Source organism: Apteryx mantelli, chromosome Z (genome assembly GCF_036417845.1).
Source record: "Apteryx mantelli isolate bAptMan1 chromosome Z, bAptMan1.hap1, whole genome shotgun sequence".
NCBI lineage: Eukaryota > Metazoa > Chordata > Aves > Apterygiformes > Apterygidae > Apteryx > Apteryx mantelli.
In genome coordinates, this window is record NC_090020.1 from 64553612 (window position 1) to 64577102 (window position 23491).

Here is a 23491-nt window from a genome sequence, read left to right on the forward strand (position 1 = left end):
TTGTATTTCACTGTTTCTAAGTCTGTAATTAGTATGCATTACATTATCTGGAAATTAATTTAATTAAAATGTATCAGCATTTGGAACAAAGGCTGCTGTACTCCTTTCTCTGAGGTATTGCTTTTGAAAGCACAGTGATGCAGTATCCTTTCTTTTTTCCCCATTTAATTTCTTCAGGTGTTCTCTGAATCTCTGCTAATATCCATTCTTATTTAGGGACAGATCCTGTCATCCTTTCTTATTCTTTAGAAAGGCAAAATCACTGCTGGCTTTAAAGGCGATTTGCCCATATAAAGAATGATATGCATATTTAAAAATACACATTTTAATTCAGATTAACTAGTAAGTAAAATAGAATGGCAGATCATCAAAGATGTAAAACAGAAAACAATACTGATTCCTGCTGATAATTTATATGATTATTTTAGTCCCTTGTATGCTATTTCCACTTCAAAAATTCAGATCACTTTATCTGAATAACAGCAACTCTTCCAAATACTGAGTCTTATCTTGCTCTGAATTATAAATAACTCTATACACATTGTTACTCTAACCTTAGATTGTGACACACAAGTGTGACCAAGCTCTTTTGTTGGCTTTATCACTATCTCCCTAGCTCTAATACATCTAATATGTTATCTCCTTACTAGATATAATTACTCTCCTCATTTCAGCAGAGCTGTAGCTTATGATGTACCATTTCTACCATAACTTTTCTTTTCATGGGCTGAAAAAATTGTTGAAAATATTTTTGAAGGGGTGGGCTACCAGTTATGCTAGCTTAACAGGAATTCCCAATGAAAAAGGAATCTTTCCCAGCTATTTTGAGATTTAAACTAAGAGCAACTTCTTCTCCCCCAAAGTTTAGGAAGCTTCAGTTCAAACAATATTTTTATAACATGGCTTATAAGAACACTCATGTAATCAGAAGAGGGTACAATTTGTTTCACCTTCAAAAGGAGACAACACTGGCGTTGCACAAATTTCCATTTGTATTCTGACAGATGGCTTGGTGTATTTGGATTATGTTAAACCCATATCTAAGCACCGACTGATTCGTTTTAACCTCAGGTTGCAAAACCCAGCAGGAAATCTGATCTTGCGCCGTTGGAAAGACGTGTCGGGAGGGGAGCAGGCTAGCTAGCAAGAGTAGCCATAGCTGCTGGTGGCCTGAAGGAGCTATGGCAGATGCTGGTTGGCTCACTGAGGGCAGCACTTGCTCACTTCGGTGTTTTTCAGCTCCTCCTGTGAACGGGCAGTTGCAGTCCCTTCTGCCCTGCAGCATCCATTTCAATAGTCCAGGTAGCTCTGCTTTAAGAGTGTTGTTGTTTTTTTGCATGAGCAGCACTGGTGAAGCAGGATCAAGTGTTTTGTCTTTTTGCTGATAGTTTTAGTGAAAGGTTTTTCTGAAAGATCAGCTGAAGAAGACAGATCTTGCTCCTCGGAGCTTGCCTGTTCCAGTGTTGTCTAAACCAGTGGGAGTCTTCCCATGGGCTTCACTTAGTGTTAATGAGGGTCTGACAGGGAAATTGTAGTAACTTTTATTTTCTTTTTGTTCCCTCAGTTGGTTGGGCCAGGCCTCCTGGACACTCCTACTGTTAAGGGACAGGTTTTCTCGCTTCACCCTCAGGTGGAAGGCAAGCACAATACAAGAGTGTGATAATTCATTGAACTCAGATGCAAACTCTGCAAACTTAATGGTAAATAGACACATTGATTTTGGTAATAAACAACAATAAATCAAAGGTAGTAACACATAAGTACTACATGTATTTTATAATAAAAAATAAATGACCTTCAGTATGTTTTTATGGCAAGACAAAATGTAAACTAATTCTCAAATATATGGTTAAGAACTTTACTTAGGGTAAACTTACAATCAAACTGAAATGCCTTCCACTGTACAAAAAAGGTCTAAGAAATTAGAGTCCTTTGCAAAGCTTTGGAGAATATTTAAAACTAAGTAGATGCCTATTTCACTAACATATAGTCCTAACCATTGCTAAATACTGAATTCTGTAGTTTTACAGATTTTAAAGTAAAAAGCTATTATGAGCATCCAGTCTGAATGTCAATATTACATGGCCTGAAAAATCTCATGCCATACTTCCTGAGGTAGTGATATGTTCTAGAAAGACATCTGGTCTTGGTTTAAAGCAGCTATCAGGTGGAGAGTCCATCACATTCCCCAATAAATTGTTTCAATACTGAATTACTTATTCTGTTAAAAATGTCAGCTTTAGTTCCAGTATGAATTTGTTTGTCTTCAGCCTCCAGCTATTAGATTTGACTGTGCTATTTTTCTGCTCAGTTAAAGAACCATTAAAGACCAGTGTACTATTAGAAACCTCTGTCCTTCATGTGTACACTTATATTATATGCCACATGTAAGTCCCTCCTCAAGCTTTTCAAGGTTAATGCAAATAGATTGAGGTTCCTTGGTTTCTCACCATAAGACAGGTTTCCCAAAATCTCGGGTAGTTCTTGTGTACATATTCTGATTTCTTTTCAGTTTGTCAACACTGTTTTGGAAGAGCAGACTGCAAAGCCGACACACTAGACATTCGATCACAAATGTAATACTCCCACCCTTCTTCAGTTCATAATTCTGCTGCTTATACAAGCCTGATGTGTACATATCCTTATACATTACACTGGGAGCTCTTGTTTAGTTGGTTATCCACCCCTAAATACTTCTAGATTATGGTGCCAGCCTGTCAGTGACCTGCACTTTTTGCTCCAAATTATCTATATCCAAATCAACATACTGTGAATACACCCAGTTTACCAAGTGACCCAGGTGGCCCTCAGTAAAAGACTTGCTTTTTCTTCCTTGTCCAACAAGTTCTGCGTTATCTGTAAATATTATCTGAAAATATTTGATATTTTAAGCTCATATTAATAAAGACTTTGAGTATCTCTAGGCCATAATGTACACAAGACCGTGCCAGTTTCTTTCACTGAAAAACTGATCAAGTGTTGTGAACTTTCCCGTCGGCTCACCTTCTTCTCTGTCCTCCTTTCCCCAAATCTCTCCTTTTCCAGCAACTGACAGCAATGACCTCTCCTTCTCTGTCCCTCATCAGTCATACCACTCCTACGTCCAGTCTTCTGACATTTCTGATTAAATTGCTACTATATTTTGGCTCTTCTTTCTCACAATACAGTCAGACTTACTCTCTTCCCTTAAGGTTATGCTTTTCGAGATGGAGGGGAAGGGAAAAGGCTCACTTGTCACTGCAGTCCCCCTTACTTCTGACATGGCAGATGTCCCTCTGCTCTTCTGAGGATCTGGCTATGAGTGAGATGTCACCCAAAACAGAGGCGGACTACCACAACTATTTTGAAACATTGATGTTTCCTTAGCTCATGTTAATTTTTTCCATGGCATCTTTCCATGCAATGAATTCAATCTGTATGTGATGAAATTCTCTAAAGTAACAAGGGACAAGAAAACCCACCTGGAAGTAGGAGGTGGAGGTCCTACTCAGCTTTGCTGACAGCAAGTTGGAGTGACAAACAGGCCCTCCTGTTTCTTCACTGAGTGAGTGGAGGGGACACCATGGGCTGGGCAAATTTCTGTAGATCTGAGAGTGAGAGAACATTGGTTTCCATGCTCCCCCAGCTCGGGAATGTTCAAAGGAAAACTCAGTGAGGGGACCTGGGTGTGATTTCCCACCCAGGAGGTCTGGGCACAATAAGGCAATTTAGCCTTCAGTTGCAAGTCATTCCATACGCTGAAATGACAGTTTTGTTTTTCACCTATAAGGTGAGTTGAAGTTTTCCCCTGTACCACAATCTACATCTCAAAAGCCTAGCAAAATCACAGAGAATGAAAAATAATTCAGAAAGGTCAGGGAACTAGAAAAGAAGCACAGAAGAAAATACTGAATAAAATATATAAAAGACAGCCCTGTACTGTGTGTTCTGTACTCATTTTAACCCAGTAGCCGTAGGATGAATTATTCCATAGAATATGCCCATGGGAAAACCAGATAGAAGCATTATTGCATTTCTTTTGGCTAGGACTGCCAAAACATGGATATATGTAATATTACCCCTCCTGTAAGTAATACAGAGTCGCAGCTTTATGAGTCAGCTGAGAATTTTCCACAGGAGTGTGTTAGATTTCTATTCAGTTCTCTCACTTTATGGACCCTCATGGCTGGTATTTAACAAATGAAGCATTTCCTCCAGTTGCGGGTGCTCTGCTTTTCTACTTTCCAAAAAAAACATTTCTCCTATTGCTTTACATTTTCTTGATTGTTGTCATTAACATTCACCCTTGAAAGATGTGTTTATAAACTGTTGAAAGTCTGCTTTTAGTTTTTTCATAAAAATGAAAAGCAAAATAGTGTTCATCTTCCAACAGCAATGCACAGTGCCAGTGCAATGTGCATTAATAAGACACTGCATCTTAGCTGTATGTTTTAAAATATGCTGATGCTTAAACAGACGTCAAACTCACACCCTGCCATTACTTATTGCTATGTTTTTACACTATTTTTTCTAATAATAGACATTTCTTTCATCTTATTTGCCATTCTTGTAATCACTGCATGATTTGCAGTTAGTAAAAGGAGGATTTACTAATTAAAACGTTACAATGAACACTCAGGTGTCCTCTGCTGACTTCCATTACTTTTAATGAGAGGTTTGAAGCTAAAACGTTGCACTGTTCTTTTGGACTACACAAGGAGTAGTGTCATGTGGAGCCTTGATGGTGGTAAGCAAGGCTGGTTCCACTTCTACATGCTCTCCTAAGACATTGCTCAAGTTGGCTGCCATTTTGTAATTATTCACTGAAAGTGAGAAGAAGTGGCACACTCTAGGGAGAACAGAACAGTCAGTAATGGAAAAAGCATATTTGTTTCAATTGTTTTTGCATTCCTGTAACTGATGTTTTGCTTCACTGCTAAAGAAACAAAATAGTATGCTTTTTTGAAAAAAAAAAAGTTAAAAAACTTGATTATGTTCAGCTTTCCCATCAGAATAACATCATATGGCTTGTCTATACATGGTCCCTATGGAGAGAAGGAGGAATTAGGTAGGAGTGTCTTCCAGCTTTACCCTATGGACTTCATACAGCCCAAGCATAAATGCAGACATTGATCTCAAAGATACAAAGCGACAAGAGCCTTTCAGCTCCTCTGAAATCAGCCAGGAAAGTTTTTGGCCTATTTCACTGAGTATCCCTTGCCAATGCACCAATGTTTAGAAAACCATGAGGCAGTCTGTCTGTCTGTCTGTCTCTCTATTTTCTCACTATCCCCCTATCTTCAAGCACACACTGGTGTCTTTTACACTGCCATATTATCTGTTGCTTTCCCTCTGTGAAGAACTCTTCTTCAGTTAACTTCACATTTAGCAAGACTACCAAGTCCGTTAATTCCAAACACCAGCTTCCTAAAACTCAGTTTTCCCTGCTCTTTCACAAGTACGTTTTTCCTCTTTACATCTTTCCTTTGTCTGTTTGTCCTTCTGCAGAGTCTGCAGGGAGCATTTTGACCACGCAGACCTCACCTGGGCTTAGCCTTGCTGCAGTTCCACAAACAAGCTTGTCCGGACCAAGTGGGACTGGAAGTTTATCACCCTTCTATCTATCCAAAGACAGGTGCCACTTGTATCTAGGAGGCAATGGCAAAGATATCTTTTAGAGGTACATCTGCCTAGTCTAGTAAAATTACAGTGCAGGGATTATGCTAAGTGAGCTCCTGGTGTTAGATAAAACAAGGCAGAGGGACAGATACTCACACCAGAGGTTTGTCTGCAACTTGTCTGGCCAGGATGCCAGTCCTCTTCCCAACAAAGCAGCCCACCAATTTAAGAAGCAGGCATGTGGGTGGGAGGGGAATGAAAGTTTGTTATCTGACACCTGATTAGTGTCATCGATATTGCTGCTGCCACATGAACAGCTGCTGTTGGTGGGATAGACCTTGAAGGTGTAGGAGGCTCACATCTACCACGTCTCTGCACTCCGTTCTGGCCCTTCCATTCAACCTTCCTCCCACCCACTGGGAGTCTCCACATAAGGATATGTTGCATACATCATTGAGAAGACACCAGGTGTTCACTGTTGGGAACTCTTTCCCATCAGAAATACCCATACAGGCACCTGGAACAGTGCTTGTACAAACTGTTCCCCCAGCTCTTGCACAGTAAGGGCTTGCACAGGCAGTGATTTAAAAAGGGTGCTAAGAAATGTTTATACTGAAGAAACTTGTTGGAGGTACTATTCAGCAATGGACTTTACCATGTGCCAAGAACAGACTTGAAAAGTTTAATATAGCAGAATAACTGTCACTGATATAGAGATAGCCTTAATGCAGTCACATCTGATGTAAAAGCAGTGTGCAGTCTCTGCCTGAGAAATGAGACAAAGGCAAATGTTTATCTCTTTCCAGATATAAGGAACATTAACTCCTAAATATTCTCTTCTTTGCAACACCTAAGTTAGACACTTAAGACAGCCAAAAGTGAAAATATGAATATTTCTAAATATTTAATTTTTGAGGAAAACAATTTTCAGCCTTGGAAGTGGAAATGCTCATGCCAGATGTAGCAGGTAGTATAGTATAACCTGTGAAAGAACTGATTCCTTTGAACACTTCATATTTCTGTGAACTAAGCAGATGTGAGAAAAGGAGACTTAGCAGCAAGCTGCCCTTTGTTTGAACATTTGTTCTGTGTTCTCCTTCTTTGCACCCAGGTAATTTGCATTACACTGGAGATGAAGGTAAACTTCACAGTGTTCTAGATTTCCAAGTCATTCACTGCCCTACTGGCGTGTCTATATTCCAACCTTCTAATCTAATTAAACACTTTAAGAGGTGGCTTAATTAAGAGGAGGCTCCTGCTTGACTTGCTTCTAAAATTTCACCAAACTTCTGCAGTTCTTTCTGATATTTTCATGCTCCTGACAGACTGGCAAGTCTTCCTTCTTTAACATTAAAATTAAGCATGAGCCCTTACTTAAGACCCATCAAAGAAAATATTTCATTTTTCCCAAATAATACTTTTATGAAGAACAACATTAAGAAATAAAGGTCCATCTCCAAAGTAGTCATATATGATCAAAGTTATGAACATGCCTAAGCATCTTGAAAAAGTGAAACCAAGCCAAAGGGCAAAGTTACCTCATACATAGGGGAAATCTTTAAGAGAGGCAACAAAAGACATAGATTTTCAGCAAGGACCCAGTGTAGTTCATTTTCCACTAAATCCCCAACTGGATGCAATATGAGATTATTCCTTTAGACTGTATGGGGGGGTGGGGAAGACAAAGATGAACAGATATAGTTTATAAAGGCCGGAAACCAGACATCTGGAGTTTAAAACATTTTCACTGAATGACTTTTCATTCATACTAGATAGCATAAAACTTTTAAAAGGATGCTGGGGATTAAAAACAATGATTGACACACCTGATTTGGGGCACCTGATTTGTTTACACTGGCAGAAAGAAAGAAAGCAGTCCTCACAAACTGCAAGCATCATTAGAAGCTTTATTAAATGCCTCTTGTGGTTCTTCAGGAATTATTTCTCAATCAATACCATAGTAATTAATGTGGATATAGAGGTCTGGTAACCTTCTCATTATTGCTTTTGTCATGGTAACATTTAATCACTTTAGAGAAAGACATTAATTTCATCAGAGAGAAAAGGGCCAGGCCACAGAATAACTTGTTGCTAACTCTTTGGAGGCCTAACTTTCTTTCGGAAATCTGAGACTCTGTTAGATTTTAGAAAACTTTCAATCATCAAGGGCTTACCTGTTATAATTTTTGGAAACAATTAAAATGAAAAGGCATGGCCTCCAAAAGAAAAAAAAGAAAAAAGACTAGTGCAAGGAGTGGTACTGACAACAGAGATACTTTGAAATATTCCACTATAATTACAGCAATTGGGTTGCAGGACGTAGAGCTCTCAGGACAAGGTGTCTCCTATGCAGAAAGGGTGACTCTGGGTGACCATTGCAAAGCTTTGTTAAATTACCTTTTTAAGACTTTCTGGTATGTTGAGGCAGGGAGTGTCCCGTGGCAGAAGAAGACTGGGCAGTGCTCCATGGTCCTATTTGGCTTGGTTTTCTGCCAGAAAAATCTGTGAATGTGAGCAGAGAGAAAGCTGCAGGCTGCTGCAATGCACCCTGCACTGGGGAGCGGGCATGCAGGCTGCGCTTGGGAGCACGTGTCTCATAGTGACCACTCAGCTGGAGTGTGGTCCTCTCAAACAACAGACCTGTGTCTTCACTCCACTGGGGAAGGAGATCTCCTGGTGCCATCACTTCCCAGCAGAAGCTCTAGGTTACGTTCCCCAGTGTTGCTAACCTTTGCTGCTTAGTGTCTGCAAGCCTTTTCTTCAGGAGTCTGTGGACAGTACAGAGCAATAATTCAAAATAGTGTCCTCAAAACAAAGAATTCTCCCCCCCCCCGCCCCACCTCAGGACTCAAAGCAATCAGAGAAAATAAATTTAGAGAGATCTATCCACATAGTGGTTTATCTGCACTTTAAGCCTCTATGACTTGGCAATGGTGAACCCCAGGCTCCAGGAGACACCAATACAGCCTGCTTGCTGCAGCTGCTGGTTCTCAGTCAGCCTGTCTGCCTGCCCCCTCAAAGGCTTATTTTTCCTACCTCTTCCCTGACTTGGCAAAGCAGCCCTGTCAAAAGAGTCGGGAGAGAGAATGATATGTTCTGTCTGAGGGGATGCTACTTTATCTATACCCTTGTTTTACCTTTCCTGTCTTGTTTCTTTAGTAATCCCTGCGCGTTCAGGAAAGCTGATAACACACAGACACACTCAGGGACTTACATTTTTGTGTTAGATCTCTATTTGAAGAAACAGGAAAAGCTTTTGGCACTCATCAGGTTACTGTTGTTTAGACTAAAGCAGATTCAGCCTTGTGCAGTAAAACAAAGCAAATTCCATACTAATTAGTAGCTCCTTTATAAGAGGGCTCTAGTTAACACTATTTCATTACACTTAAGTTAATAGGAAATGCTGCTCATAGCATAGTCTCTTTGAATAGCATGATTACCTTACAATTACATCAAATCTACTCAGTGTGATCTCTCAGGTAAGACCTAAATATGTTTATATTATTTCTTATTGTAATGTGAAGAGTAAAATTGCCATTGAATATGCTTCTTTAACCCATCAGAGACACAGGCAAGCTCAACTGGATTTCACCAGTCCTAGTTTCCTAGTTAATCTCTGGCCTGAAGGCAGGATCAAATATACTTACCTCATCTCCAGAAGATAGCAGTTCAACCCTTTCTTAAAGACCTGTGAAGAAGCAGATTCGTAATGAGAATGTGAGACAGTGCTAAAGACATAAAAATTAAGATAAATGACTTTTGTTATTTCCCCTCTGACATAAAGGATTTTTACTTTGTCAAAGTAAGAAATTAGACTGGTTTGACATGGTTCGTTCTAGTGAAACCCATGTTGTCTGTTGTTCATCTTCCTATTAAATTTGTAGCGCCTGCAAATAAATAGCTTATTTGCTTCAATAGCTTTTCAGGAATGGAAATTAAGCCTGTGGTTCAATAACTTCTGGGTGCTCCTTTTTCCACCTAGAAAATAGGCCTGTGTTTGCCTTTTCTAGTCATGCAGTATCTTCCCTGTTCTCCATAAGCTCTTAAAAATAAGCATTAACAGGCCTGAGATTTCACTGATCAGTTCTTTAAGTATCTCAGTAATTCACCAAGCCTGGCCAATGTGTAAATGTTTTTCTTCCTTATTAGAGTGAGCTCTTACCTCTTCTACTAGCTATTTGCGTCCACTGCATTGCAGTTTTTACAGAGGATGGATGCAAAAGCTCATTGAACATTTTAGCCTTCTCAGTATTATTCAACAAAAGCCTACACAATTTGTTCAACAGCAGAACAACTCTTTGCTTTTGATATTTTATTGATAACATCCTAACAGATCATTTTTCTTACACATGACATCCCTTGCAAGTTTTATCTTATTCTTTACCCTGGCATTTCTGATTTTGCCTCTACAAATCTCATGTTTATATTTTTAATCATCCTGCATAACCTGACCTACTTTCCCTTCTAGAAGACTCTCAGGTTTGAGGTCAATGACGAGTTCAGGGCTTAGGCGGGTTGTTTCCCCTTTTATCCTCATAGGGCCGGTTACATAGCACTCCCAGCCCTCTTATTGTCCACCCGAGGAACTGCTGGTTCTCTTTTTCCCTCAGGCCATTTTCCCAGCAGATCGACAAAGACCTACAAATTCTCTGAAGGTTTGATTCTGGGAGATGTAATGATTCAAATTAATGGCTCACTGCTGCCAAATTAAGGAAGCACCATCTCCTCAATTTTCACCTCCTGGCCCTTCTTCTGGCCACACACTCCTGCTATGCATCTTATGCCAGCTCTGGCTTTCATTTAACCCTGAAGGGCAAAAATTGGGTAGTCTTCTGATGTTTTACTGAGTTGAATTGACCCATGGAAGAATTAAACAGTTGCCACAAGATGCAGATTGTGTAGCTAGGGCTAGAGAGAAGGGAATGGAGGAGGGAATGGAGGAAGGAATGGGGAAGACACTTAAAACACATGTGGAGAGGGGAGAAATGTGAGAAGAGGAGCTGACACAAGTACTCTTTATGTTCTTCCTAATCCTCCTCCCTAAAAGCAGGAAAGTCTAGGTTAAGCAAAAATAATCATCTAATTTAACTTTTTAAATGAGCCAACTGTTATAAGCGAACATAAGGGTAAATGTGGTTAATGTGTAGCTCTTTCCTATTTTTCTCTTATCTAACTTACTGAAAGCAGTCTTATATTTTTTCATTTATTCAGGATCAGTTATTCTTCTATGAACCTCAATTCTAATATCTAAAATTGTTGCATGTTCTTCTACAATAGGGTTCAGCAGAAAGACTAATGTTACATCCTCCACTTTCCTCAGTTATAGCAAGTATTACTAATAACTGCTGAGAGGAAGTAATCATGAGGAAATGACAAAATTTTTTTATTCTTCCACCTGAAGAAAATTAATTACTGTAATCATTCCAGGGCAGTGGAAATGACAATGTACAATACCATGTCTTTCTTTGTATCACAAACAAACTGCAGAATGGTAATGCTTAATTATTTGCAAAGATTCTTTGGAATGTGTTTGTAAAAGATGACACTGATTGGACCATACCACAAAATATCCAACAACATGCATTTATTTCCATATCTATTGGGTTTCTAACAGAATTTATGACTGTCAAACCTTGTGAACTAATTCAGCACATAAGAAAAAACAAACGAAAAAGTGTTTACTTTAATGTAACTACATCACTGAAATAGAAACAGATACAGAAACAGGAAGATGAATTTTTGTTTGGAACAGAACAAATCACATTAAGAGGAAATATTATTTACTATCTGGGATGACCTTTATTCATTCAAAAGAATTTCTCATAAAAGCAGTGATCAGACTGTCAGCTGGTGTATTTTGGGGTAGTTCCACTGGGTCCACTGGAAATAGAACTCATATCCTGTGTCACTTTTAAATTATATTAAGCTCTCTGTTTATCTCAGTCTTGTGAATACAGTTTGGAGTACAAATATACTTGACTTTATCTTACAAGTAACTGAAATGAGGGAAAATCTATCTGTATATAAAAAATAGTGGTATAAGAACATCCCTTTCAGTACTCAAGAATGGAATATAGGCCTCTTCTATGGTCACGAATAAAAAAAACCCCATAGCTTATCTCAGAGTAACTCTAAGTGTAACATTAAGAACAGCTCTTGCTTATAAGTGGTTCAGTCAGGAATTACACAACTGTTGTGGTCAAGGTATTAGTACATGGATGGAGCCACCAGAGTAAAACGCCCATTTAAACTGTTCTATACTTAATGGAAAGTAGCTTGCCAACACAGAATAGTATAATAAGCTTACAGTTTGTTACAAACTAAAGACAAAAGACTTGGATTCCTCTTAAAAAAATAATTGTTCATCAGAGATTTGAACACTGTTATGTAAATACAAGCTGAAGAAGAAAAACAATAGAAAAAATCAACTCTGAACAAAATGCATTTGCTAATCGCGTCAATCATACTGCAACTTCCACTGCTAATATAAATAACACTTGGGTCACTGTTTAATATCTTGAAATATAACTAAATATTACATGAAAGCAGCTGAAAAGGTTTATTTATTTTTTCTATTTATGCTCAGAAATTTTGTTATAACATGGTTAAACCAGTAGATCTCAATCTATGGGCACTGGGTATAGTTAGAGTGACTGGAAGCTAAAGAGCTGAAAATAGAAGGTAGAGGGGAAAATAAAGCTGGTGTTACTTAATGGTAGTGAAGACTGGGAACCATTAGACTACCTGTGAGATGCAGTTCCCTGGTGAGATGCATGGAGCTGCAAATGAGACAAAAAGCATCCTCCTTCAGACACTCCCATGCTTACATGCTGAGAACTTTGTTCTGTTTGAGACTGAAAGAACTGCTAACTTACTTTGAACGAGACATGGATTAACTTGTTAGAACTTTACTAGTCTAAATAACCCTGCAGTTCCCCTCACTTACAGGCACCAAATTCAGATATTATATTGTACAAGCAAAAGAAGTCTTGAAATGACAAATAAACCCCTCCAATTTGACCTGCCTCCACATTCAGAGTAACTCATCTTTAATTGTATGTGTGTGCATTCTGCAGAGGTTAACACATCCCATTCAGTACAAACTAATTAACTTTGTCTCAGATTTCATGGGATTATTCTTTAAAATGAAGAAAATAATTAAAGCTTAGACAAGTAGGTAATCTATTCATGAAAACATCAAGGGACTTTGTAACAAATTAAATTTGGCAAGATTCAGCCCTGAAATTGTGTTGATTATTTCCAGTACAAGATATAACGGCAGTTGGAACATATGAATATCATAAAAGACTTCCTTGGGCTGCCTGTTAAGAAGTCCTCTGTTCTTCTGGTTTGGTTGCTATTATTTTACTTTCAAAAAGGGTGACATGTTTGAACTGAAGTTAGCAGTTCAAAAAATGTTTACATAAAAGGGTAAGTGGCATTCTCTTACAAGAGATGCTCATCTACAAGTTCTGAGCTGGCTTGTAAAAGAAAATAAATGGATAAAAATTTTACTGGTGATTACTTAATTGTATTTTGTATAGAAATTTGGACATTGGTTTAGCTTTGTTCCTGTTTTGATGGTAAGAAAAGCCTAGAGATAAGAAAAATACCAAGCATAGTGAGGTATTTTTCCTTTTAGTGATTTCTGGTAATAGGGAAAACAGCCATAAGGATAAAGAACCACAGCCCCAACAATTTTAGCTTTTTGACAGAAACATCAAAGACCACAGCCCCAACAATTTTAGCTTTTTGACAGAAACATCAAAGAATGATTAAAATGCAGTGAGGACTGCTATCTAGAAAGAAGCACAATGTGTTCTACCCTGCTAACATATACATCCCCAACACACCAATAAAATGAGAAGACAAATAAGCAACATATTTTTCCCTTTGGTATCTTTTATACTTTCACTTATGTCAATGTTCCTGATATATATTTTACACAGTCTGTCTGCCTTAAAAGAGAATTCCCTAAAGAATTCATCATTCACCAGTGAAATAAAAAGTGATGTACTGCTTAAGGAAACAGGCTATTTGTCTCTACGTGTTAACTCCTCTGTATACTTTTCCTTCTTGCATCTGCTGACCACTGTACCAAATCCTTCCACTCCCATCTTTTTAAACTTAATGAAGCTTGTAAAACTGGACAACCTAGTTTACAGGGAAATTCTTCTTTTCATTACCCCATAGAGCCAACAGAATTATTTCTGAGTTCTAAAATCTTAATGCATAAAAACTGCTTCTTGCGAATCATATGACCTCATTGTCTGCCCAAACACAATAATACAACAACAGCAACAATCATTCATTTAAGGGAAGGTGTCTTCAAGCTAAGGGGAAGCAAAACAATGCTCCGAAGCTCAGGGAAAGTGCAGTATCATCAGGCATACTGAACAGACAGCTGAATAGAAGCGGGCATTGCTATTACTTCTTGAACTAAAAAAAAAAAACATGGCTGTGTATGGCTGCCTTTTTGTATGTGCTACTGAAGAAAATTCAGCTCTACCTAAAAGAAAAGACTGCACACACTGCTATGCCCACATCACACGATGTGGTAACGTGCGCGTCGCACTAACTCCTGGTTGCAGAGGGGCTGCAGCCCCTTTAGCCCAAGAAGCTCAAACCTGCCCTCATTGCATTAGAGAACTTAGTATCCTAATTAAATCTGGCAGCTGAATGTGATTTATTTCTCCAAAAGAGACAAAAATAAGGTGGACTGACAGAAAAGTAAGGGAGCTGGTGGCTACCTTTCAGTCTGCAAACTGACATGTGCTTTTATACTTCAGACAGACTGCTGTGGAGACGTTTGGCACAAGCCCTGCAGAAGGGCTGGCTACTGTGCTACGGTATATCACAGCGGTTGGTTTAGCCATGAAGTAAGTGATGAAGCAGGAGTAACTATTCTGAGGAGATAGAAACAGTCCCCAACTACTTATCGGATTCAATTCTGCATATTGGTTACTATCTTCAGTTTCTTGAATTGTGTGAGGCCTGGACCATTCGTATCCAGCAGCAGACATGAGGTTAGCAACCTCCTGATACTGCCACAGCATTATCCTGTCTGAGAAACTTTAGGAACTCTCAGCACAGAATAACAAGCAGACCCTTTCTTCAGGATACCAGGTTGCATCTTGTTGATCCCAGGCCTTGTAAGAACGAAAGTAATGTTAGAAGAAAACAGCAGTTACAAAACCTACACTGGCGGTCAAAAAAGGGTGTTCAAGTGGTGGTTGCCACAAAAGCTTGTGGCAATCAACATTCACACAAGACAGCAATGGACTAGTATCACAGCCAGGCCCTCTTTCTTATTCATCACAGAAAAATTTGCAAAGAACATGGCAAGGATGGTTTTACCATGCTCCATTTGACTGCTGCTATGCTCTTACCTTGTTAGAATACTTCAGTAAATGTAATAGCAGCATTTACGATGCAAGTCACTTTGCTATTGTAATTATGTTTTTGTCTACCATTTTCAGCAGAGAAGGAAATATGAAGACATGGACTGCAGATGTAATTCAGTCCCTTCAAACATGAAAATTTATAAGAAAAAGAAACATCATTCACAAAGGATCATCAAAGTACTGTCCTCAAGTCAATGGAGATATTGAGAGCTTCAAAAGAAAATTGAAACAGAGCTCACAGATTAGCAAAGCTGAAGTGATAGTCCAGGATAAGGTAGCAGGAGAAACAAAACAGAACTGTTACTCTACTCATAAGAAAAGCAAGCAATATTGCTGAAATCTAGTAAAATAATCTAAGGAATACAAATACACCACATATTGACAAGAAAGATGACAGAGAGGAAGTAGCCAGAATCTACAGCATAAATGTAACTGTTCAGTTTTATTACAGTTGATGTAAAATTGATCCACGTACTAAAATTAATGGACAACAATAATACTTCTGAAATATAGAATGGTACATCAGATTAGCTTTAATGCAGTGATAGTTCTAAGCAATCTACATTTGAGGGTCTGAGTACAGGATGGAAAATAGCCTTTGTATGACAGTATCACAAATAAAGGAAATACTGTCCTAAATTCATATACCCCATTTTGTTTCATACTGCTCCGTAATGCTGCCTTCATGACAGACTAGCACCTTCTGTAGTTATTAGCACCTACCTCCTATCCAGCTGGGAAGTTAGAAAATCAGGTTCGAATCTGTGTCCCAAATCAGGCAGAACAGATTCAGTCTTGAGTGCAGCACACTCACCCTGGAGGTTGTAATCACCGAACAATAAGGCCAAGAATACCTTCCTGCAACAACAGTTGTAAACCAAAGGTGACTGAGCGAGCAGCAGCCTGGCCACCAAAGTCGGGAGAAGACTAACTTGATCACAGTAGCTGTTTTGCTGGGGTAAGTAAGTGTGTCAAAGCTATAAAGGCCTAGGAAAGCAAATAAGCAAACAAGCAAGCAAGTTCTTCAGACTGCATGATTTGCCTTCCACTTCTGAGAGGAATGTAGCTCAGAGTCAAAGCCTATTAAATCATTTGCCTCTGGAGGGGCTGTCAACAAGGATGTCAATTAGTGCCATTTGTGATGATGGTTTTTGTGCTGAAGTTACAAACGAACCTTAAATGATTAAAACCTTCATTTTAGTTTTAATAAGCACCCAGAAGACTGGATGTTTATCAAGGCTCTATAGTCTACAAAACAGGGTTTGGCATATCACAAAAAAATGCACTTTAAAGGAAAAATAAAAAATTTTGAAACATAATTTTTGACAGTCTAGTTGAAAACAGCAGCAGGAACCCACTTGTGACACTTCAGCATTTCTGCAGACAGTGCCAGCCAGAACCAGGAAGTGTAAATGTGAAGAGTAACAGACTGTAACAAAAACAACTACCCTTTCTCAGATTCAAAGGACAGTTTGTATGACAGCTTGGGTCAGCTATCATTCTGTGCAAGTCTTTGCTGTCTTTCCTTCTTCACAAGGCTTTGCAATTCAGAAGCAAACCAAGAACTTATTACAAACTTTTCATTGTATCTTGGCCTTGCAGTTGTCCTAAATAAGCATAATTCAGCAGATAAATGTTCTGCTTTAACTGTCAGCACAGATGCATTCAGCATCTCTCTATTTCTCAGTCACCTATGAAGATCGTTCTCTGCATAAACAGCATGGGGAGAGCGTGGCTGTGTAAGGAATTCAAAAGATTCTATAACATCATTTGAAAAGTCTTATAATGCCAGAAACAATAACAAAATCTTTTGCATTTCTACAAGGTAGATGTAGAACTCTACTTGTGAACTAATATGTTCATTCAACAAAAAGGAATGCATATATGTTTTTAAAATATTATGTTCATTCTTCTTTCAATTGCCTGAAAAGTTTGGGGATTGGGGTTCCTTGATTTATTTTTCTGATATTAATGCCAAAAGGCTATACCACTATGGTAATATGGTTTTCTCTTTGACTGTTTCTCACTGAAAGCAGCAGCAGAATGGAGGGGAAATCTGACAGGAATTCTTTCAGATTAGTAGTTGACAGTGCATAAGTTTTGAGTACCCCTACAGAAAACATGAGGAGTGCTTTAAAAGTTTCCCAGATAGAAGGGGGAAAATAGAACAGTGATAAGTAAATATGTAAAGAAATAAATTTAAGATAATTTTTTTTATGTCTGAAAAGATATTATAATGAAAAATGTTTATAGAAAAACATTAAGATCAAGATATTTGAGAAGGAAACATGTCATGCTGTATTAGTGAGAAATATTTAGGCAATTTGTGAAAAAACAAGAGAACAAGATATCAGGCTGGTGGTATAGTGAATAATAATGTATTTGTAATAAAGCAGAAATGACAGAGTATAACTTTTGCTCATAAAATTTCTTCCTGACAAAAGAATGTTATAATGATTCTAACTTGCTTTCCATTACAAAACATAATCACATTCAGTGCAGATGTGGAAAGACAGAAATATTCAAGACCACCACTCAGTTAGCACAATAAGCCCAATGCAAAGGCAGATGCTTTGCTCATTTTCAAACGGTTTTGGTGCCCCATGGGCATCCAAAGACAAGAAAAGTCCTTAAAGGTCTGCTCATTGACCTTCGCAAATTTAGCTTAAGCCACTCAGACACTCGGCCTGTAAAACTGACTTCACAGACTGCAGGTGATGGACTACGATGAGACAGTGGAGACATCATTAGTATTTCCCAGTGCAGCAATGGAGATACACATTGTGTGAACAAGGGAGAGAGGCTCAAAGGCACTCTGAATTCTGTGTCAGCCACTTTCCCAGCTGATATCAGGGGGCAGTGATAAAATATTACTATCATAAAATGTAGTCTCATGAAAATTCTATTTGACAAAATGGTACTTTGCTTTCTTATTCAAAAAGATTTAATTTTAATTATCTTCACATTCCAGTTCCCTCCAAATGATTTTTTCATGGTGCTTTTAAAGTTTAAAAACTAGTTCTGTCAAAGCCAACATGAATTTTCAACTTTAGCAAACCCAAGATCTAGTCTATAAATCCTTTCAAATTTATAATAGAGTTCTTTAAAAGCTCACCAGTGTAAGTAAATGAGCATAATCCGTACATGTCACTGACACTTGGCTACATCCAGATGGGCATTATGAAGACTGGAGAAAAGAGACTAATGTACATTTCCTGCTCCAGCACTGAACGCCCAAGCATCTCGTGGCAGGAACAGGCTCTGCCTGTGGGAGATCTGGTCAGGTTGTCACAGCAGCCTTCTGCAAGCATGTGGTTAATATCCATCTTTGTATCATGAAGAAAAAGGGAAGAAAGTAAGCCCAATAACCTATTTCAATGCTGCTGAGAAATACTCACTAGCAAAACATCCAAATTTAAAAAAGACAAAGAAACTAGTTTGAATTTTATTGTACTGAATTTGGTCTGAATTTCTTGTGCTATATTTGTATGAACTAGCTCTAGCTCTCCCTTCCTCAAGGCTGCACTTTACAAAACTGAAAAAAACACCTCTGGTTATTAGACTCTCCCAGCATTTTTCATGATTTCTCCTCAGTTCAGTAGATCTCCACTGACTTCACTGGTGAGTCTTTCTATTGCTTCTGTCAAGCTTCTTTGCATCTTGGTGTTTTCCTGGAGCTAAGGGTTCAGATTTCATTGAGCTGCTTTGATGGAGAGGCCAAAATGAACGCACAATTTCACCACAGCTACTGTCATGTAAACTCCTTGAGAATGCAGTCCTCTGTCCTGATACAGCAACGTATTCTCTGCTTTCCACCACACTTATTTTTTAAAAGCAGGGCTACAGTGACATTCCGTGACTGTGCTTAGATTACATGTTTTACTCACTTGACTTAAGTTTAGGGAGATAAAGTTGGATTGCTATCATATCTCTGCTCCTGAAGCAGAGGAAGGCACAGATGCCAGTAATCTGTAACTGGCCACATTCCCACTTAAGGAGAGAGTATATTCTGATCTGGAAACTTATCAAGATGGTTTAGTGTATATTAAATTTGTATTGCACTCTTTATCGCTGTGCTACTCTACAGAAGGAGGCATTTCCTCCTCTTGTCCTGAAACTGGCTCCATCTCCCATCCTGCAAGTTCTGCCAGCCCAGGACAGTGTTCAGTGGGCTGAAAGTGAGTGTGGAAGGGAGAGTGCTTGAAACAGCTGAAGAAAGCTGCGTGCTTGAGCTCCCACAGCAAGTAGCTCTGAGGGACCCTTGCAAGTAGAAAAAGGCCAGGATAGTCCTCTGAAGTAGAGATGCCTGTGCCACACATATGCTCACATTTATTTATTTTTAAATAAGTATAAAGGTTGTGTATTCTTGTAGTCTGCCTAATGGTATTCATGCATTCTTCTGAAGTACTAGTATCATTTAGACTCAGTTGTAGATTAAATAAATCACTAACAGAGTGCAGTGTAGACACGACTGCACCCTATGAATGCCCATGTAAATCCTGGGATGCTCTGAGAGACAACTTGAAAAAATATCCTTTAGGCAGGGATTTCTCTGCGCAGTGAACACCATTCATCTCCAGTGGGACTCAACTTAACTTGAAGAAATCAGAACAAGGATTCTGTTATCCAGTCATCTAGTGAATGTTTCTAGCTGTGTGTGCTTTTTATCCCTCACAAATAGCTATGCACCTCTGTACTGTGAATGGGACAGAGTGATATCAGTGTGGGCCCCACTCTTCACTAGTGAAAGTGTTACAGCATCATCTGAAACTTTTGTCAAAAACATATTCCCCTGCATCTGATGTGGAATGCCAAACTCCTTTTGTGCTCAAACTATGTTAAGCTGTCAAAGAATAATCAAGTGGCTAGTTGTAAAAAATAAAATTGGTTGTCTCCCACCTCATGAGTAACCACAATCTTCTCTAGGGCTAACGTCTACTAGAGGTGACATGCAGTTCTGTTCTAGAAAATGAGTTTTACTATATACTTCACTTCTGTGAGAATTTGCAGGCAATGGTTTTTAACTCAACAATGTTAGTGGCACCCTGGTGTTTACAAGAATGACTTGCCATTGTACTGAGAGAGATCTAAGTATTCTGTTCACACTAATTGGTATATACCCTGCAAAACGCAACTGAAGAGGTTTCAGTATTCTCATAACACACTTATATAAGGCAAGAAATATCTTGTCTGCTAGTCTAATGAATTCTCCCATGAAAAAACAAAAAGTATGCATGAAAAGAATTTATCATGGAGCTGCCTGCCTGTTCGGACGCAGCCTAACTAAAGCAAGCTGAAAGCTTTCTTTATGGGGCTGTGAAAGCATTTCTTTTTTCTTCTTGAAGTACTGTGCATCTATTATCAGTGGCATGTTCCTGTAAACTTAGCCTCCAAACCTGGGATGGAAATCAGATTAAATGATTTTACATCTTCTTCCCTCAGCATTATGTGTTCCCAGATGAATTTTGCAGCAGGCTGTTAATTTTCTGCATGCACCAGATCAGATGTAGAAACTTCGGTCACTGAAAAAATCAATATCTGAATTGTGTGGCTTCTATAGCTCTACAGTTGATGTTCACAGATGGTAAACTTTTTGAGCTCTTTACTAACAAGCTATAAAATACTCTCTTGGTGGCCCTGGGGTGAGAGAGAGGAGCTGGGCACCAGCAGAGCCTCTCTGTATTACCCCTGCATGCTGGCATGGCACTGCCATACTATTAGCCCTGTCCTCACCAAGGAGGCTGCTGCAGGAGGCACCTCCCCAAAACAGGGGCCTTTCCTGCTATGAATGTGCATACGGACAAGGACACTGTAACTTCGTTTTGCAACCCCAAGGCACAACAGGAGGCTGATAACTGTGAAGAGACATTTGGTGGCCCCCAAACCTGTTTTGCTAGGGCACGGGCCGTGGCTCTAGAGCTGGCAGGTTAGTGATCAGCGTAGGCTGAGCTACGACTGCTTTGCTGGCAAAAGAAAAGGGCAGTCTTGCTCTGCTCCCACACATCCCCTGCCTCCCTTGTACTGGCATTAGCAGTCTCACAGTCATGTCTACAGCCAGCCAAGGAAAATATTATCATTTTGATTAGCCCTCTCATGCAAGGAAAACAAAACAGTGCAAGGATGTTGCTAAAAATACATCTCAAAGTTATGACAGGATAAATAAGCACATTAATTTGCTGTATAAAATGTAAGAAATTGGAACATAAGTCCTTTTGAAAATAATTTTCCTCAGAAAGTATTTAAGCCACAGCTGTGTTACACAACTATCAAGGTCAGCAGGAAAGCTCAAGTCGCTAAAAATGGACCAGAGCTTAAAACCACAACTCATTTGCAAATGCCTAAATTTAGACATTAAAGTCCGTCTTTACAAACCCAGCTAAGGATGATCTCATTATCAAAACTCTTGTGAGTGCCTCCCCCCCCCACCCCGAGAAACTGTAACCCGTACCTATTTTCAAGCAGTAAGTAATAAAAAATAATTTATATAGGAACCGTATCTGGGCATTTAACCATAGGAAAAAAGAGCTGAAGTATCTTCAGAAAGTCAATTATCTCTTTCCTAATAGATATTTCTCTAAACTCTTTTTAAAGACTTCCAATAAAGATTATTCCACAACCATCCCAGCCAGTCAGTCAGTCTAGCACACCTTTTATAGAGTCCCTATTTCATTAGGGAGTATTGTGCACTATAAGAGAGTACTGCATGATAACCCAACAGCCTGCCTATTTAATCCCTTGATATAAGGCCTTAAAGTCTCTTAGCTGGCAATTTTCCCATTCCTCTGGCATTATTGCAGACAGCTACTGCTGTTTCACAAGGCTGTTTTTCTCAGTGCCATATATCATTCATTTTCTTTTCAAAAACTAAAGAACATTTTCTCAATATGCATTATATGCTTTGTTTTACACACTTAAAGCAGCAGCAGTACAAAGTGGAAAATAAACACGGAAACCATTTGGAGTTATAGAGATGGATTTTTTTTCCCTCTTTCAGAACTTGCACTCACGAAACTTGCACTTTTACACCTGCATTTTTTCTGTTTGTGATTCCAAGTAAAAAGAAAAATGTTTTCTATAAAAACCTCGATCTCCTTTCCTGCCACAAGTTCAGGTCTTCTCTTCAAGGGAAACATCTTCCCACCTCAAAAAAAATCATTATTTGATATAGAACAGCTGAAAATGTTGAAGCTCTTCAAAACCACAGGAATATATAAAATGTTTCCATTCTATTTCTCCTAAATGTTTGAGTTCCCCTGCCTAGAAATATTCAGGTAAGATGTATGCATGATAGCTGTATAACCTAAGCTCAAGAATTTGAAAGTCAAGACTCAAGTTGTGCTTGTTCTTAGACTGCCACCAAGGAGAGAGACATTTACTGTTTGGAGAGCTTACAAGACCTGATAGGATTTTGCTACCACTGCAAACACAGTCTCCACTGAAGTTGTAGCTGTTACAGTCTCTCTATATGTCCTCCTACCACAAATAATTCTGTTCACATCACAGCAAACATCTGAACATCTGATTGCAGGTAATACTAGCTAGGTAAAAGAGATATCATCTTCCAAACAAATTGTTTGATGTTGTCATACGAAGGAAGTTACTCTCCCTTATACTCTCTAGAGGTTTGAATTGGTGCTGATTAGCTCAGTTTATTATGTACTGTTCAGTTTTGCTGGCAATGTCTTCAACTGACTAGACAAGACCATTCCCAGGTTAATACAGCCATGTGACAGATGCAAGCAAACAACGTAACAAGGATAAAAATATCCAGTCATCCACAATCTATGGTGCATAGTCAAGTTGGCTTTCTCTAGATCCAACAACGGTCACTTTTCTGGACTGACCAAGTGTCACCGGAAGTCAGACTTGAAAATTTCCTCTGGGATGACAGCAGCCGGCCAACAGGACTGGCAGAAGGGCTCTCTCTTCCAGAGGTTTTTGACATCCGGAAAGACTTTGTTACTCCCTCCCATTGCCGCTACTTCCACCAGGGAGGAGTTTTCTGCTGGAGGACTCTGAGGAAGGACTGACTTCCTCTTTCCTCAAGTTTATCAAAAGTGAAATGCAGATCCCCAAACCCCAAGTTTATCTCCTTGCAAGCTAGTCAACTACAGTGCTATTTGTGCATACCTAGCATAGTCCCCCATGCTATCTGGACAGGTGTAATTCTTAACCCAGGGCTCTTGTAAACCCAGAAGAAAAACAATGACAGAAAAATTAGATCCCTGAAACCAGTCTTACTGCAGCTGCTATGCAAATATACTGAGCCTGTGGTGTTCCTACCTACTTGGTTTTCTCAGAAACTGGCAAACTTAGCACTGTCTTGACAAGGATCATCACCATCTGCTATCCTTTTGGTGCTTCCTAACTATGTCAATAGTGTATTCCTGATGCCACAATTCAGACGTGCTATGGTATGAACAGCACAACCAGAGAGACCTAAGACTATGTGGATGGATATATACGTATTTGCCCCGCTTCACAAAAAG